The sequence below is a fragment of the Schistocerca cancellata genome, chromosome 8, assembly GCF_023864275.1.
Source record: "Schistocerca cancellata isolate TAMUIC-IGC-003103 chromosome 8, iqSchCanc2.1, whole genome shotgun sequence".
Lineage (NCBI taxonomy): Eukaryota > Metazoa > Arthropoda > Insecta > Orthoptera > Acrididae > Schistocerca > Schistocerca cancellata.
In genome coordinates, this window is record NC_064633.1 from 234,180,709 (window position 1) to 234,197,788 (window position 17,080).

At 44.1% G+C, this 17,080-nt stretch overlaps 1 protein-coding gene across 1 annotated transcript in view; it reads right to left on the reverse strand.

The window, feature by feature from the left end:
* LOC126095484 (mucin-3A) overlaps positions 1 to 17,080 on the reverse strand; it is a 794,250-nt gene that overhangs the window by 613,161 nt on the left and 164,009 nt on the right. The window contains exon 4 of the mRNA XM_049910274.1: positions 15,685 to 15,765. The gene's annotated coding sequence lies outside the window, so the exon portion shown is untranslated. The remainder of the gene's footprint in view (positions 1 to 15,684; positions 15,766 to 17,080) is intronic.

Here is a 17,080-nt window from a genome sequence, read left to right on the forward strand (position 1 = left end):
TATTGTTCACGGTGTGTGTGTGTGTGTGTGTGTGTGCGCGCGCGCGCGCGCGCGCGCGCGCAATTATCAAATTCTGGGTAGCTAATGTATTTACGTAAGTGACGCTGTTGGTAGTCTACGTTGTCGAGGGCAGGGCTGTGAGGGTTACTTACATAATTTCGAGATATCACGTTCCAAAATTAATCATGGTACATATCACTTCCTGCAAAACTACAGTCTATGTTGCGGTATACCGTCGACTAATGCGAGGTGTAATGTCCCGCCAATCCAGCGATATGCAGATAGACTCCGAGAACAGCGGCGGTATTACACTATGTCATCAAAAGTATCCGGACACCCGCAAAAACATATGTTTTTCATATTAGGTGCATTGTGCTGCCACCTGCTGCCACGTACTCCGTATCAGCGACCTCAGTAGTAATTAGACATCGTGAGAGAGCTGAATGGAGCGTACTGCGGAACTCATGGATTCGAACGTGGTCAGGTGATTGGGTGTCATTTGTGTCGCACGTCTGTACGCGAGATTTCCAGAATCCTAAACATCCCTAGGTCCACTGTTTCCGATGTGATAATGAAGTGGAAACGTGTAGGTACACACACAGCACAAAAGCGTACAGGCCGACCTCGTCTGTTGACTGACACAGACCGCCGACACTTGAAGAGGGTCGCAGTGTCTAGTAGGCACCCATCTATCCAGACAATCACACAGGAATTCCCAACTGCATCAGCATCCACTGCAAGTACAATGACAGCTAGGGGGGAGGTAAGAAAACTTGGATTTTATGGTAGGGCGGCTCCTCATAAACCACACACTATGCCAATAAATGCCAAATGACGCCTCGTTTGGTGTAAGGAGCGTAAACATTGGACTATTGAATAGTGGGAAAAAGTTGTGTGGAGCGACGAATCACGGTACACAATGTGCGATCCGATGGTAGGGTGTGGGTATGGCGAATGCCCGATCAACGTCATCTGCCAGCGTGTGTAGTGCCAACAGTAAAATTCGGAGGCGGTGGTGTTATGATGTGGTCATGAAGGGGGCTTGCACCCCTTCTTGTTTTGGGTGGCACTATCACAACACAGACCTACATTGATGTTTTAAGCACCTTCTTTCTTCCCACTGTTGAAGGGCAGTTCCGGGATGGCTATTGCATCTTTCAACACGATCGAGCACGTGTTCATAATGCACGGCCTGTAATGGTGTGCTTACACGACAATAACATCCCTGTAATAGAGTGGCCTGCACAGAGTCCTGACCTGAATCCTATAGAACACCTTTGGGATGTTTTGGAACGCCAATGTCATGCCAGGACTCACCGACCAACATTGGTACCTCTCCTCAGTGCAGCACTCTGTGAAGAATGGGCTGCCATTCCCCCAGAAACCTTCCACCTCCTGCGAGAGTTGAAAGCGTCACCAAGGCCAAGGGTAGGCCAACACCATATTGAATTCCAGCATTACCGATGGAGGGTGCCACAAACTTTCAAGTAATTTTCAGCCAGGTGTCCGGGTAGTTTTGATCTAATGGTATATTTGTAAGTCTTCTCATTCCGCCTTTCGCGGCTAATAAATAGCGCAAAAAATACCCTGCACGGCGGGCAGTGGCGCCACGTCGGATTTCGTACTTTTTTTTAAAAAAAAAGAAGAAAAATGGAAGAAAAAGAAAAAGCTGTAATACCGCGAAGTTTTGACACTGCACATATCTGGAAATGGACAGCGACTTTGGATTTGAATTGGAATGTGTGTCTGAAGCGTAAGACATTTCTGGATTTCGTTCAAAGGTACTGGTTCCGCCTGACGTTACTTATAGCCGTAATGTTCGCTCTCTGCCGCATTTTCGGCTACCAGTATAGCGTTGATCCTGCTACGTGGTTCGCGTCAGTGACCGGCCGAGATCAGTGTCACGCTGTGATCTCTTGGTACACTTTATTCCTAATGGATAAATGACAAGGTACCAAGAAGTCCACAGCGGCATCTATGCTGCAGCGCTCGTATTACTGCCGTTGCTGCTACGGACAAGGTCAGTAATTATTTGTATCTGTATATCGATCGCTGTTTGCGACAGCAGAGATAGTGACAGTGGGCATGGCGACATGTACCGACATTCTGCATATCACTGGAGGACCGGTCTTCCCAGATTGTTAGCTAGCGTCGTGCTAGCACACTTCTTTGAAATGAAGCCTTCTTTTGGGGTCATCAGTTTTGATGCGATCCGCCGGAACTCCCACTTCTGTGCCAACCTATTCATCTCATGGTACCACCTACACCCAATAACCCAATTATTTCTTGAATATATCTTATCTCTGTCTTCCCCTGCAGTTTTTAACCTCTACAGCTCCCCCTAGTACCATGGAAGTTATTCCTTGATGCCTTAACACGTTGGCCTATCATCCTGTTGGGTGACCATACAGCCGCCATGCGCTGTTGCCATTTTTCGGGGTGCACTCAGCCTCGTGATGCCAATTGAGGAGCTACTCGACCGAATAGTAGCGGCTCCGGTCAAAGAAAACCATCATAACGACCGGGAGAGCGGTGTGCTGACCACACGCCCCTCCTATCCGCATCCTCAGCCGAGGATGATACGGCGGTCGGATGGTCCCGATGGGCCAATTGCTATCATCCTGTCCCGTCTTTTTGTCAATGTTCTCCACATATTTCTATCACAAACGGTTCTGCGAAGATTGTCCTCACATTTTTTAGAATCGGTCCAACTAATTTTCAACATCCTTCTATAGCACCACATCTCAGATGCCTCGATTCTGATATTTTCCGGTTTTTCCATATTCCACGACCCACTTCCATACAATTCGATGGACCAAAACGGCTAGGGTTTCCAAGACTACGAACAAACCAAACTTCCATAGAATGCTTTGCTCGAAACGCATATTTTCAGAAATTTCTTCCTCAAATTAAGGTCGATGTTTGATATCAGAAGTCCTGTTTTGGCCAGGAATTCCCTCTTTTTACCCTGTGCTGTTCTGCTTTTGATGTCCTCCTTGCTACATCCGTCGTTTGCATTTTGCTACTCCGGTAGCAGAATTTACTTCGTGACTCCCAATTGTAAGGTTACCTTTATCGCTAATTCAGTTTCTGCTATTCCTCGCTATCTTCGTCTTTATATTAAATTTAAGCCTCCAGTTGCATAAGCAAAGAAACCTTATCTAGGCTTCGGCTATAGGTAGGTAAAGTTTCTTTGGTTATGCAACTGGAGGGTGAAATTTAATATAATTACATTTTCACTTGCTGTCTCTGCTGCAACAGGCTAAAGATATTCACCTTCGTCTTTCTTCGGTCCACTCTCAGTCCATATTATTACTCATTACACCATTACACTGTTCATTCAAGTGCTGCAGTTCTTCGTTACCCCTCACTAAGGATAGAATTGTCACCAACGAATTTTATATTCTTTCGCATTAAATCCACTCCTGATGATTCCTTTTATATCTGTCGTATGTCCTTCAGTGCACAGATCAAACAGTAAGCAGGCAAGGCTGCATCAATGTCTCACACACTTTTTAGTCCGGGCACTTCATTCAGGTCTTCCAAAACGAACTTTCAAGAAAGATATTCTCTCGAGAAGAGACAGTGTCTGCGTGAGCGGATAAACTGAATAACGTTCTTAGCTCTCCACGCCGCATCGTGACTACACAGATCTCTAAAGATGAGCTTCAACCAGTGCAATACCTGGTTATTCGTCCAATAATGGAGAGCCTCGTTCGGCTGTAAGCGGTTCATCTCTCGGGCGTACATATTTAACACAAAAAGATTCGGTACGTAATGTAATCAACTTGATCTCTCAACTTGGACCTGAAGATGACGTCCAGGAATTTCGCCTGGCTACGCTGAGGGCAACTATGCAAGGAGAGTGGCCTTTATTCTTTTCACAGCTCGCATTGTACGGCGCGGTGTGTTCTGCATTCTTGCTCGTGGGAACTATGCCCTACATTGGCGTTACCAAAAGGATTACATTTGAGATCATTATAAAAATGTCATATTTAGTATAAAATCATAGCCCGGAAAGGTGTTTTTATGTTTTATTTACGCCGTGTCATAATTTCAACCATTTTTTAATATTCAGTACATTTCATGTTACTTTTTCCTTGCTTTACAGAAACTAGCGCAGAATCCAGAAAATTCGTTTACAGCATTAAAAAAAATGTTTGTGACACGACGATGTCGTTCGTCAAGTGTTTTAAGGATGGCACAGCATCTCTGCTACAGTGACGTTGCACTACAGAGCAAAGTTTTAATGGATTTTAGGATGATCTACATTTACACACAAACCCCGCAAGACCACCGTACGGTGGATGGTGGAGGGTAACTTGTACCGCTACTAGTGATGTCCTTTCCTGTTTCATTCGCAAACAGAGCGAGGGAAAAACGGGCGTCTGAAAGTTTTCTTTCGAACCGTAATTCCTCTCTCATCTTATCTTCGTGATCCTTACGCGAAATATAAGTGGGCGGCAGTAGAACTGATCTATATTTTTTATCAAATGCAATAGTGCCTTGGAAAAAGAGCGCCGTGTTCCCTCTAGGGAAAAAAATGAGATGATCGTGTGGCTTTGTTGGCCGGGAGGTCCCATTCGGGGCAGTTCGACCGCCGGGTGCAAGTCTTATTCCAGGTGACGCCTCACTGGGCGACTTGCGCGTCGATGATGATGATGAAGTGATGATGAGGAGGACTCAACATCCTGTCCACAACCGGAGAAGAACTCCAAAGCGGCCGGGAATCGAATCTCCCTTATGGACGAGCTACTCTTTCCCAAAAATCTGCCAACAAAACGAAGACCAACATTCGCCTTCCCTTCTACCAACTTGAGGTACTCATATTTCTGTGCTTGCTCCGGAGGATGGCCACGCAAACAAACTCGTCATTCCAGTTCATTATCGCTTTGCAGCGTTACGCCTAAATATTTAATCGATGTTACTTCTGTCAAGCCTCACCCTTCTAATTCTGTATTCGAAAGTTGCAGGATTCTTCTTTCAACTCCTCCGCTTTAACTTAACATTTACCTACATTTAGAGCAAGCTGCCATTAATCACGCAAGCTAGAATATTTCAATTCAGTCATCTTGTATACTCTTGCACCTACCCGTACACCACAGCGTCATCAGAAAATAGCCGTAAATTCCTGCTCATCCCGTCCGTCACGTCATTCATATAGGTATAAAACAAAAGCGGACCTATCAGGCTTTTCACGACCACTCCTTGCGATACCCTTGTCTCTAACGAACACTCGCCGCCGAGGCCAACGTGCTGGTTTCTGTTACTCAAAAAGTCTTCAAGCCACTCACATGTCTGGGAACCAATATCGTATGTTCATGCCTCCGTCAACAGTCTGCAGTGGGCCACCGTGTCAAACACTTTCTGGAAATCTAGGAACATGGAACAGGTTGTGAAGATGACTGGCAGGTGCCCAGTTGAAATATCGTGCGAAGTATTGAACGACCACCGGCTGCAAGCCCGAAATTTGTTTGAACATGGAATAGGTTTTTGCTCTCCATCCGTAGTTTGTACGATATCATGTGAGAAAAGAGCAAGCTGAGTTTCGCACGAGAGATGCTTTCCGAAATCACAAATACATTGAGGACTTTTTTCTCCTGACCAATGATTTAGCTTTCGGTTTCTTCCCGACGTGTTTCTCTCGTTGATGAATAACGTCCTGTTAATGAAACTTCTATTTCACGTTGACGGTTTCTCAAGCCTTCAGCATGAAAGAGACAGGTAGCTGTAGCATTTATCTATTAACTCTAGTGATGCTAAGCACAGTAGATTTTCCTGGATTCCACTGTAAACAGCAGTCTGAAGGTTACCAGTAACGGCTCCAAGGACAGCTGGTAATACCCTTTCGTTTTCCATGTAAGAACTGCCCATCGTTGGGAGCAGTTCGAAAAATGGTGAGAAGAATGGTTTACAGTCAAGTCTGCGGCAAGATCATGACAGACAGAAGATGCACGCATTCCGTTCCAGAAATAGCAAAAAGAATTGCGAAATTATTCTAATTGTCCTCAGAAAAAAAGAAAACTGTTTTTATTACTCTCCTACGAGAGCATCTGTCCTTCGCTCATTTCACTACGAAACTAGACTGATCTTCCATTTAATTCCATTCAAATACTTGCCACCGTCATTCTGCAGTTCTGCATTACGATAAATGATTCCGAATTGTTTTCAGAACTCAACTCAGTGTATCAGGCACGCTTTTATTAGATGAGAGATTACAACATCGGTACTCTTTAGGTTCACCTGCATTTTTTCCCTTGTAATTTACAATATACGCATTAGCAGTCGTTGCAACGTTCAAATTCGAATTCAGTTGAAGACTATTTTCGCGCACTTTTCAGGTAGTGTGTCAGCTTCCGTCCCGCACGCATGACCTTGAATTTTTATCTGAATGATGATTCACCTGGGATGTAAATTATTGTGCCCCAAACCTGTAATTGAGTCTTCCACGCTTAGCTTGGGCGCTCATTTATTCAGGTAACGAGCAGATCCTTATCGAATCATGTTTATTAGCCAAACCTGTTTGCTCAGCAGTCCAGTCTTAGTTTTCAGTGTTTAACGAGGTAGTAACATGTGAATTCACTTTTGTAATATTGCAAGGTCTGTTCTCTCGGAATCAACATCATTTCATTACTCGGTGGGACACATATATGTTTATTGGAACATATACATGTTGAGTGGTCGGATAAGAAAACTTTGCTTTTCGTGTTATCATTCACGTAACAATAGTTCATTGAATCTTTATGTAAAGTTACGTGAATCAATATAAGTGGAAAGAAGGGAACTGAGCCCTTTAGACAAACCTCAAAGAATATTGTGGAATACGAGGCACTCTTCGTTTTGTGTTTTGTGGACTTTTCATAACTAGCGCAACTTCTTTGATATTTCATCAAAATGTACCTTTCCCAGCCATTGTTTCTCAAGGGGGAAAGTATTTCGCAATTAGTGAAACAAGCTTTACCGAGAGAAAGACCTAAAACTTTGCTCTCAAACCTTGGTGAATCAGAATCAAATGGTTCAAATGGCTCTGAGCACTATGGGACTTAACTTCTGACGTCATCAGTCCCCTAGAACTTAGAACTACTTAAACCTAACTAACCTAAGGACATCACACACATCCATGCCCGAGGCAGGATTCGAACCTGCGACCGTAGCGGTCGCGCGGTTCCAGACTGTAGCGCCTAGAACCGCTCGGCCACTCTGGCCGGCGAATCAGAATCGATTTTTCTAAACATTAATTAGGGAGCGCCTCTTTCTGTATGAGTGCCGTAGCCCATTACACCATTTTACAAATCCACAAGATTTTCCACCACACAAAAGACAACACAACTGGTTTGCAACGACAAAGAAATTTAACATCTTTTGATGGTCAGTTCCATTCCTAAGTATTATAAGAATTCCAGTCAAGATTTTCCTTTTTTTTGTATCCTTTTGATGGTTCTACTGAGATCTTTCTAACAGAAACATTTCCTGATTATCTGCTTAAGCAAGTTCAGCTTTCGTGAGAGCCAACGGAAAACATCCAAAATGGAAATATTGGAGCTTTAGGCTATAAGACTCGCATAAATCCTATAAAGTATGACATCCCAGGGCTATGATCTCTTATGAAACTTTTCGAAATGCTTCCCAGGCGATGTCCTTAAGAAGGGCTAAAAATTTCTAGCTCAGTATGGTGCATCGTTTGCGAGAAACCCTTGTGATGACACAACATGACGGAGATTGTGGTTTCACATTATTTTATACAAATGAAATGCATAGCTGCTGACGTACCTCAGCGGTATCGTTGTAGTTCCAACTATCATATATTTCGTGTTCGAACTCGAACAATTCCGGACTTCCAAAAAAGAAACTTTATTTGAAATCACAATAGCAATTTTTTCAAATTTTTTTTCTTCGACGGCAATGTATTCTTCTGAACGCTGCATCACGTGATTGCGAATATATCCCGCGTGTTATTTTTAGTTGTAACTTTGGCTCTTTAGAATACCGTTGTCAATTGAAATACGAATTCTGTTCGATTCCTGCCGTAGCCTCGACAGCTATTTCAATGGTGATGCTTATGCTACAAAATAAGGCACACTCTCTACTACATCTGATATAATTATGTAATTTATTTTCAATGTACTTTACCACCTGTCCTGCAATTATGTCGCATCACAGACTTAACTAGCGTCTTCTTTTCTGCTTAAGATGGATAAGTTAACATTCTGACACAATGCTGTTTAGAGTCAAAATCGAATGACGCATGGAATATTAGGCAAAAATGCTGCACTTACATCCTATACTGATTGCGTGTGTACGTGTGTTTTGTGTTTGTGTGATTGGGTAAACGCACAGCATCGTACTGAATGTCGCGTCCTCGTTTCTCGTCACGCCACGATCCTCATGTGTGTCGCCTCACGAGGCGCGCCCCTGCTTGCGCAATACGCGAATCTCTTAGAAGCAGCCGCAACAGTCCCACTCCGTCCTTGGGTCTGCAGCTACCGACGCAAACTGCAAGGACAAAAGTTCTCTCGCGCCTCCGGCTATACGGCGCATTCGCGCAAGCCTCACTCACGTAAACACTTGGACTTCATGCACCGTTGCAATAGCTACATTACACTCTTAATGCAGGTACTCAATGTGTCTTCGCATTTCATAATGTCTCCCACCGTTATCTCTGTCTCTGAAAGTGTACTTCCACCCATAATTATACATATTGCTTTCCTTCTCCTCCCTCGCACTTCTCCATGACCGACTCTTCATCCTTTTCTCCTTCTCTGTCTCCCTGTCTGTCTGTCACATGTAGTGAGCGGACATCGACTAAAACAAGAGGAAGTAACTGAGTACAACGGGGAAAAACAAGAAAAACAAAAACAATATCTGTCGTCGGAGTCTTCCGCGGCGCCATACATGAACAAAATACTATCGGTTCCAGCCGTCGAAAGCTCGACAGTTTTATTCGAAATGACGAGGCATCGAAACCGAAAAGAGTTGATTCAATAATAGTATTTATACCATATCTAACGCAGACCTGGAGCGGTTCATGAGTTAACTGATGAACGTCAAAATAGTGGAATCTCTGAATTAGTAGGTTTTGGAGTTTCTCATATATTTAATACCTCAGTACAACAGTGGAATATAGGAATACAATCTTTGTTGTAGCATTCCTGCCATAGTTTGTCAAAATGTTCAAATGTGTGTGAATTCCTAAGGAACCAAACTGCTGAAAAAATGGCTCTGAGCACTATGGGACTTAACGTCTGAGGTCATCAGTTCCCTAGAACTGAGAACTACTTAAACCTAACTAACCTAAGGACATCACACACATCCATGCCCGAGGCAGGATTCGAACCTGCGACAGTAGCGGTCGGGCGGTTCCAGATTGTAGCGCCTAGGACCGCTCGGCCACCCCGGCCGGCGAACCAAACTGCTGAAGTTATAGGTCCCTAGACTTACACACTACTTGAACAACTTAAACTAAGTTATACTAAGAACAACACACACAATCATACCCGAAGGAGGACTCGAACCTCCGGCGGGAGGGGCCGCGCAATCCGTGACATGGCGCCTCAAACCGCGCACCCACTACGCGCGGTACACAGTTTGTCCCCATGATACAGATTGGACGATAAGATCTCCCCTGAAGCTAAATCCAGTACCATTTCAGATAGTGTTGACTGAAATTAGTCATAGAGTGGATGATAGCAGATTATTTATTCAATCAACTCGGCCTTGACTTAAGCATAATAATTTTCCAGAGACAAAATTTTCCACTATTCCTGAATAAAAAGATTAAAACACGCGTAATACCAAAAATAAAGCAAGTAAATACATAAAGCGGCGTTAATACTATCATTTGTATAGTACAGGGTATCTAATTCTGTATGTTTCCCGATTACACTGCAATAAAGTGCAAGATTGCGTATCGAAGGGTCTCTGATCGATTCCTCGTAAGTACTAGGATTTCCATCTATCACTTACTTCGCCACTAGTAATTTTCGTGAATGTGAGAAATGCCGATCATCACCGTGATTTGGAATCAATCGTAACCTGTATGTCCTCCTATAGGTGCATGGATGAGTCAGTTCGAAGGTCGGAGAAAAGCGTCAGCATACAACCTCCAATAGTACCATGCCTAGCAAAACACCGTGGTATTCAAACCAGCCTTTGTGTTGATGGTAGCCATGCTTCTCAATGGAATGGGAAGAAGACCTAATAACTGTTATTGCGGGAAGTACCTTCTGTCATGCACTTTATAGTGGTTTGCAAAGTATGGACCTTGATGTAAGAGGACAAAAATTATAGATATTGTTCGCAAAATTGTCGGCAGAAGAAAATCACAATTTCAGATCAACAGGACAAGAACGATACGCGTCACTCTTGATTACTAGCGACACAAAGAAGAAAAAAGCCTACTTGCAACTCCCACATACATTCACAATGAACGTGTATGACATGCAAATCTAAACTTGTGGTGAACCGTAAAGAACGGTCAGACACCACAACGACCACGTCGAATCGTGCTAAACGATTTTCCTACAAGCCGTATTCAATAGAAGAACGGAACGAATGACTTCATCAGCGATGACCATCCTCCACGCAGACATGCTGCCTTACGTAAGGTAATTTCCGCGAAGATGAGCTCATGGTGACTGAAACGTCCCCCAGTGAATCCTGCATTCTTATACTTGCGTCTCCATTGTTAGAACCAGTAGTTTCATGGGACATTTATCGAGTTCCGTCTACATTTAGATCACGTTTAGTTAAATCGATAGGAGGCAGACGCGATAAAAGTATGTCGCAGCTACAGATAACACATGAGGCGAGCATGGTAACTCTTTCTTCTACTTACGTTAATAAACCGTAGCAACGCGTCGATATTTTGCCCAAAGAACGTATTTTAGTTTCTAGAGTCTTGATACAGAAGACAATGCTGGACTGCAAATGCCAAGCAGAAATGTGTTGAATCATTTCTTATTTCTTTGTGAAGTACAGGCAAACGCAACCAAGCGTGTGAACTAATTTTCTGTATAATGCGATAGTGTCATTAAAATCTAAAACTCATAGTGCAGTATCAAAGGATTCCTTGTTTAGCTCAACGTTAGGCTCGTTGGAGCCAATTTTTCTGATTCTGACTAAAACTTCACGAAATTATCCCAATATTTGCTTTCCCAATGTAGGAATGAATGTTGAAATACGCTATAAAATATGTCAATAAACAAGCAATTGAACGCTAGGATTCAGCGCAAAGTAAGCGATATACGACACCTGCAGCACTCTACGGGTAATCTTTATGGAGACCTGCTACAATTAAAAGTAATAATATCTTATACGCTGATAGGCACGAATTTCTTCAGTCCATTCATAATGCGGAAAGAACGCGTGACACCACCCTGTCAATGAAACTTAAGCTTAACGTCGATATCGAAGTCATTACAGACGGAGAACTCACTTGCAGAAGGCTGAAATGAAGGGTGTACAGTAGAAGCACTATTGTGGTAGTTCCTGGAAGTGATTTAAGAAATCCATCTGTTCATTTGCACTAATGGTCGAGTATTTACACTTTTTGTCAATCCCATGTCCGAATGATAATGAAGCGTGCAGGTAAACGAAAGTGGAACGACACAGAAGTGACAGCACATATGGTTCAGTATACATTTGCGTTGTTGGCTGGCGTAACTGACGTTCAAATGGCTCTGATCACTATGGGACTTAACATCTGAGTCCATCAGTCTCCTAGAACTTACAACTACTTAAACCTAACTAACCTAAGGACATCACACACATCCATGCCCGAGGCAGGATTCCAACCTGCGACCGTAGCAGTCGCGCTGTTTTGGACTGAAGCGCTTAAAACCGCTCGGCCACAGCGGCCGGCTTAACTGACGTTAACGCGACACCATTTACCTAGGTATAACCCCCTCGGAACGCTTTTCTGTCCATATGTTGTAACACGAGGCACTGCAAACTCAGCTGAAGTGAGTGATGGTTTTGGTCGAGCGTCGCGGCTAAATTGTACGCGCTGGAGAGATTGGTGGTCGTGGATCTGCATGGCTGGGACCGTGTGGAACTGCCAAATCTGCGTACTGCCAACGACGCCCACTAGAAATACAGGCCGCGGCCCTACATAGTGATTCTTAACTGCGCATTTAAAAGGACGCAAGCCCTCGATAGCACACGACGAAGTTAAGACCTTCAGTTCAAAATAGCTCTGAGCACTATGGGACTTAACTTCTGAGGTCATCAGTCCCCTAGAACTTAGAACTACTTAAACCTAACTAACCTAAGGATATCACACACATCCGTGTCCGAAGCAGGATTCGAACCTGCGACCGTAGCAGTCGCGCGGTTCCGGACTGAGCTCCTAGAACCGCTAGACCACCGCGGCCGGCAAGACCTTCAGTGAGTAGCTTTTCACTGACATATTGGTTTCTCGTGGGTTCTGCACACAGCTAAACGTTCACGGAAAATGGCGGACAAGGTGACTAGTGTGACGTCACAAATTCGTTGCGGGGCCTGTATTTCTTGTACACCCCAGCTTCCAGGATGTGAATCCACGTCCGCCCGGCCACTGGCACCAAGAGGTGAATGGCGCATCCAAATTTAAAACTGCATTATGATATAAATAATTGTGACATAAGGCTGGTGACCGGTCTAAGTCGCTAACTGACATAGATGCTACGAATTTTCGAGTAAGGAGGCGCCAAACTTAAGTTAGCCGGCCGCCACATTGCCTGTTTCTCAATATTATGGATGAAGTTGCAGAGCTAAGACTACGTCGGTTTGAGGTATGGTACACCCGTTCGCTTTTGGAACTTTTAAGTTCTTCCGAGACGAACAGTTGAGGATTGTGCAAAATTTTACGTGTGCGTTACAATGTAGTGTAGACTTATAAGGTTTGCAAGTAAATTGAATGTCTTAATTTTGTTTGAATAAATTGAACTGCTGAAGTATATTTAAATTTTTAATCGATTATTTAATATCGCAAGGAATAAAATTAAATGAAAAGCTTGTGGACTCAGTGGAAATCGAACCCGAGCTGGTGGGTTTAGGCTTGACCACACTCACCCACTTAGGATTACGGCGGCTCTTACTTAATACGCTTGCACCGAACGTTACACGGAGTTTCAAAGGAAAAGGCCGAGCTAGTATAGTGAGCAACGTAGCACCCGTAGTGCCGAAAGAGATGACATCGCATTGGAGCATGAGAAGTTGAAACAGACACCTGAGTCCCTTCTCCGAGTTGATAGTAGTGGGGCTGATCATGATTCCAACACCCGACACTGGTTTCGAGTTATCTCGGAGAGAGGGCTACAAAAAACAAGTTTTCGGCCATTTTATTTGCATACCAGCACACATTCGAAGGGAAATGGTGACTTTTTAGTGCTTTTTATAGATCGATTTCTAAGGGAAATGCCATAAATATTACTGTGATTTGTGGCTGGCATTCGAAGAGAATTAGCATTATTTTAGACCTATTTTTATCGTGTGCTGTAGCACATTGGCACATGATAACTGACCGCCACTGGAGACAACGGTCTCAGTATTTGTAGATATTATGCGATAGTTCAGTGGGAGTTAGAAAAATCCATAATAGCCACTACTCTGATTTTATCCCCCCAGCAGTTCAGTGGAACTTGTATTTATCGTAGTTGAAGCTGGAGCGGACTTGGCATTATTTGCAATGAGTCTAACTCAGTTAGCTAGTGGGACTCTATTCATGGCTTGGTTCAATTGGCTCTGAGCACTATGCGACTTAACTTCTGAGGTCATCAGTCGCCTAGAACTTAGAACTAATTAAACTTAACTAACCTAAGGACATCACACACATCCATGCCCGAGGCAGGACTCGAACCTGCGACCGTAGCGGTCGCTCGGCTCCAGACTGTAGCGCCTAGAACCGCTCGGCCACACCGGTCGGCGGACTCTATTGATTTGAACGCCGATCAACAATTAAGTTCATTACATCGCATGTTTATTACTCTTTAATTTTATTGTGATAGTATTGAAGTGACTTGGAACAATTTAAGCAATGACAATTTGTTGTTTCTCTTCCTTTTCTTTTCTTATATAACTTCTTTTCCAACCAGAATTTTGGTGGATCATGCTAAATTTATTTCGCCTAACAATGTCATCCGGTTTAATCACCAGTTTTTATTCAGTATGTGTGATGAAGAATAATAAACGTTACATTCAACTTTGACAGTTTGTAGATGGGGAATGTTATTTAAATCGCGGCACCTACATTCAGTCTAGCAACATTTGAATCTCATTTACATCAGGAACAGGTGTATTATTTTTATTAAGTAAAGCGACATAAATCTAAGTGTAGTTATCATCACCTGGGCAAACAGGTCAACATCGCTGCCAAAGCTTAAACGCCTTAAGACGCAATCTTTTGGGCTCCTTATCTTCTCAAGGAATGTTTGTTACAATTTTTCAGCAAAATCACCCTGTCAGATTAGGAACGACAGTGCGACTATAATAGTTTGTTAGGAAACCGCAGATGTATGTTGCCTGTGGAGTTGGCCTCACTGTGTGTATCTACATGCTACAAGTTACGTCAGGTATGTGGTGGAGAGTATGTCTGGCAACACTACACTCGGCTTCTTTCCTATTCCATTCTCGTGTACTAAAATTACTTGTCACACCTGTTGGCGAACTCTGCTGCGTCAGACAGAACCGCTGCGCATCGCTATCAGCGGTCTGGTAGCGGAGACGGGGTCTGCCGCCGGCCAAACACAGGGCGCGCTGCTGGTTCGCGTTGCAGCGCACCGCGGCGGGCGGCAAGCCGTTTGATGTCCCGCACTGTGTGTGCACGTGTGTGTGAGGGCCGGGGAGCGCCCTCCTCAGCGAAATACTCGTAATTAGCGGCCGTGTCCACGGGCCGTGGTGCACCCACAGCACGGCCGCTTTGTACAGCGCGTCCACCTGCCACGTGGGCGGCCACGCGCGCAAATCCTGCTCGTGTGCGACTCTGAGGCGACGCTGCTAAACGCCCGCGCCAAAGAGAATCAACGCGAGGGCACACCCGCAAAACAGAGAGTATCCGCTGGCCTCTGGACCGATGACTCCCAACCTTTCTGAGACGGCTACCCCTGAGTACCGATATTATCTTGTACCCTGTCCCCACCCCCTGTCTCCGTTTCCAGCACCAGTATTTGGCCTAAGTAACTACAGAACGAAAAACTATTTTTTTGGCACAGTTTTATTTTTATAAGGATGGAAGAAGAATGGTATTTACTAAATCTATAACTTTGCTTCCGCCGTTTTGCAACAGATGGCACTAGCGGTAAGTCGGGGTCCTGGTGTAGGTCGTGTCACAAGAAAACTTCGATATTTGTAAACATACCACCATCAAAATACTAATCGATCTGTGATGGTATCATAAAGTTGCTCTCGACTGAACATATCGACTTACGAGTCCACCTATCGCTACAGGTAAAAAGGATGTTCCTATTACATGTGCAACAAAAAAATGTTCAAATGGGTGTGAAATCTTATGGGACTTAACTACTAAGGCCATCAGTCCCTAAGCTTACACACCACTTAATGAAAATAATCCCAAGGACAAGCACACACACCCATGCCCGAGGGGGACTCGAACCTCCACCGGGACCAGCCACACAGTTCATGACTGCAGCCCCTTTGACCACTCGGATAATCCCGCGCGGCACATATGCAACAGACAGCAACACTTACCAGTAACCAGATTTCTCCACCTATGCAGCTCGTTGAATGAGTGAATCCCCTATACCCGGCTGCCTCTATTTGAGTGATAACCTGTAACAAGAAAGAAAGCTGTTGTAAAACGCTATTATCTGAAGTAAAGGAAAACAACTTCCACGAATATTGCATTTCTTTCATAGGCAATGTCTCAAATTCAGTATTCTATGCCATACCAAATGACTATGCTGTACGATGTGAAGTCTCTAGCCCGATTTGATTGCTTATACAGGGTGTTCGGATACACATTTTGGAAATGACGTTCACTAACGGCTATACATGCCCGACCCGGCTTAATTTTGTTGGGAAACAGGTTCTGCAGAACAGATTATGATAATCTTCACAGGTACGCGGTTATTTCAGGTTTTAAGTCACACAGCGCACGTGGGAGATTGGGATTTACTACAGATTTTGCAGCACTCCAAAGAAGAAAGTCTGGTGGAGTCAGGTCCGGAGTGCGAGGGGGTACCACAGATTTACTGAGATCATACATTCTCCCAAAAAGCTGTATTGTTTGCTGTGTCCGCAGTAGCGACATTTTGTTGAAACTATGAGTCTACCTCTACCTGGGCAATGAAATCGTGGATGATTAAACAATAACGTTTACTGTTAACGATTTCACCAAAGATAATGGCTCAGTAATGCGCTAGATACTGCTACCCGCACTCCAGTTTTCTGGTCATTCGATCGCGTTTCAAGGGCAGTACAAGGATTCTCTGTTGGCTATAATCGTGTTTTGTGTGTGTGTGTGTGTGTGTGTGTGTGTGTGTGTGTGTGTTGACATGATCGGAGCGGTGGAACTAGTTCTCGTCTGTACACAAGGTGACGTCAAGTAGAACAGCGGCAATACTCTTAAAAAGAGATGTAAACCATTTGCAGTAACGGTTTCACTTTCCACGATCTGCGTCTTTCAATACGTGCGCTGCTGTCTCGCTACATGGGAGCAGTTTCAGTGGTTGTCTAACCGCCTTATGCGCGGTGAGAAGCCCGATATCCTTTTCTAGTGCCAATCAGGGCAATGATTTTACCGGACTCTGCAGCATAGAGTCAGAAATTTCCTACAACTTCTGTTCGTTTAGTTTCATTGGTATTCCAGTTAGTTCGGAATTTAATACTGAGCCTGTCTCTACAAATTTCTCCATAAGCCGCAAACCTTATAACGATGCGCTACGTCTGCTTCCGGGAACTTTTTCAGCAGATGCCTCCTGCGCTAACCTGTGTATTTATCGCCTTGTCGAAACACATCTTCAGCAAGAAAAATACATTCATCGGTTGAAAGCTCCTTAATTTGCAAAGAAATTGAGTATCTGAACACTAAGCGTCGCATTCGACAGCTTTCAGAGAACTGCGTATCTGTTAAAAAACGGTTGTA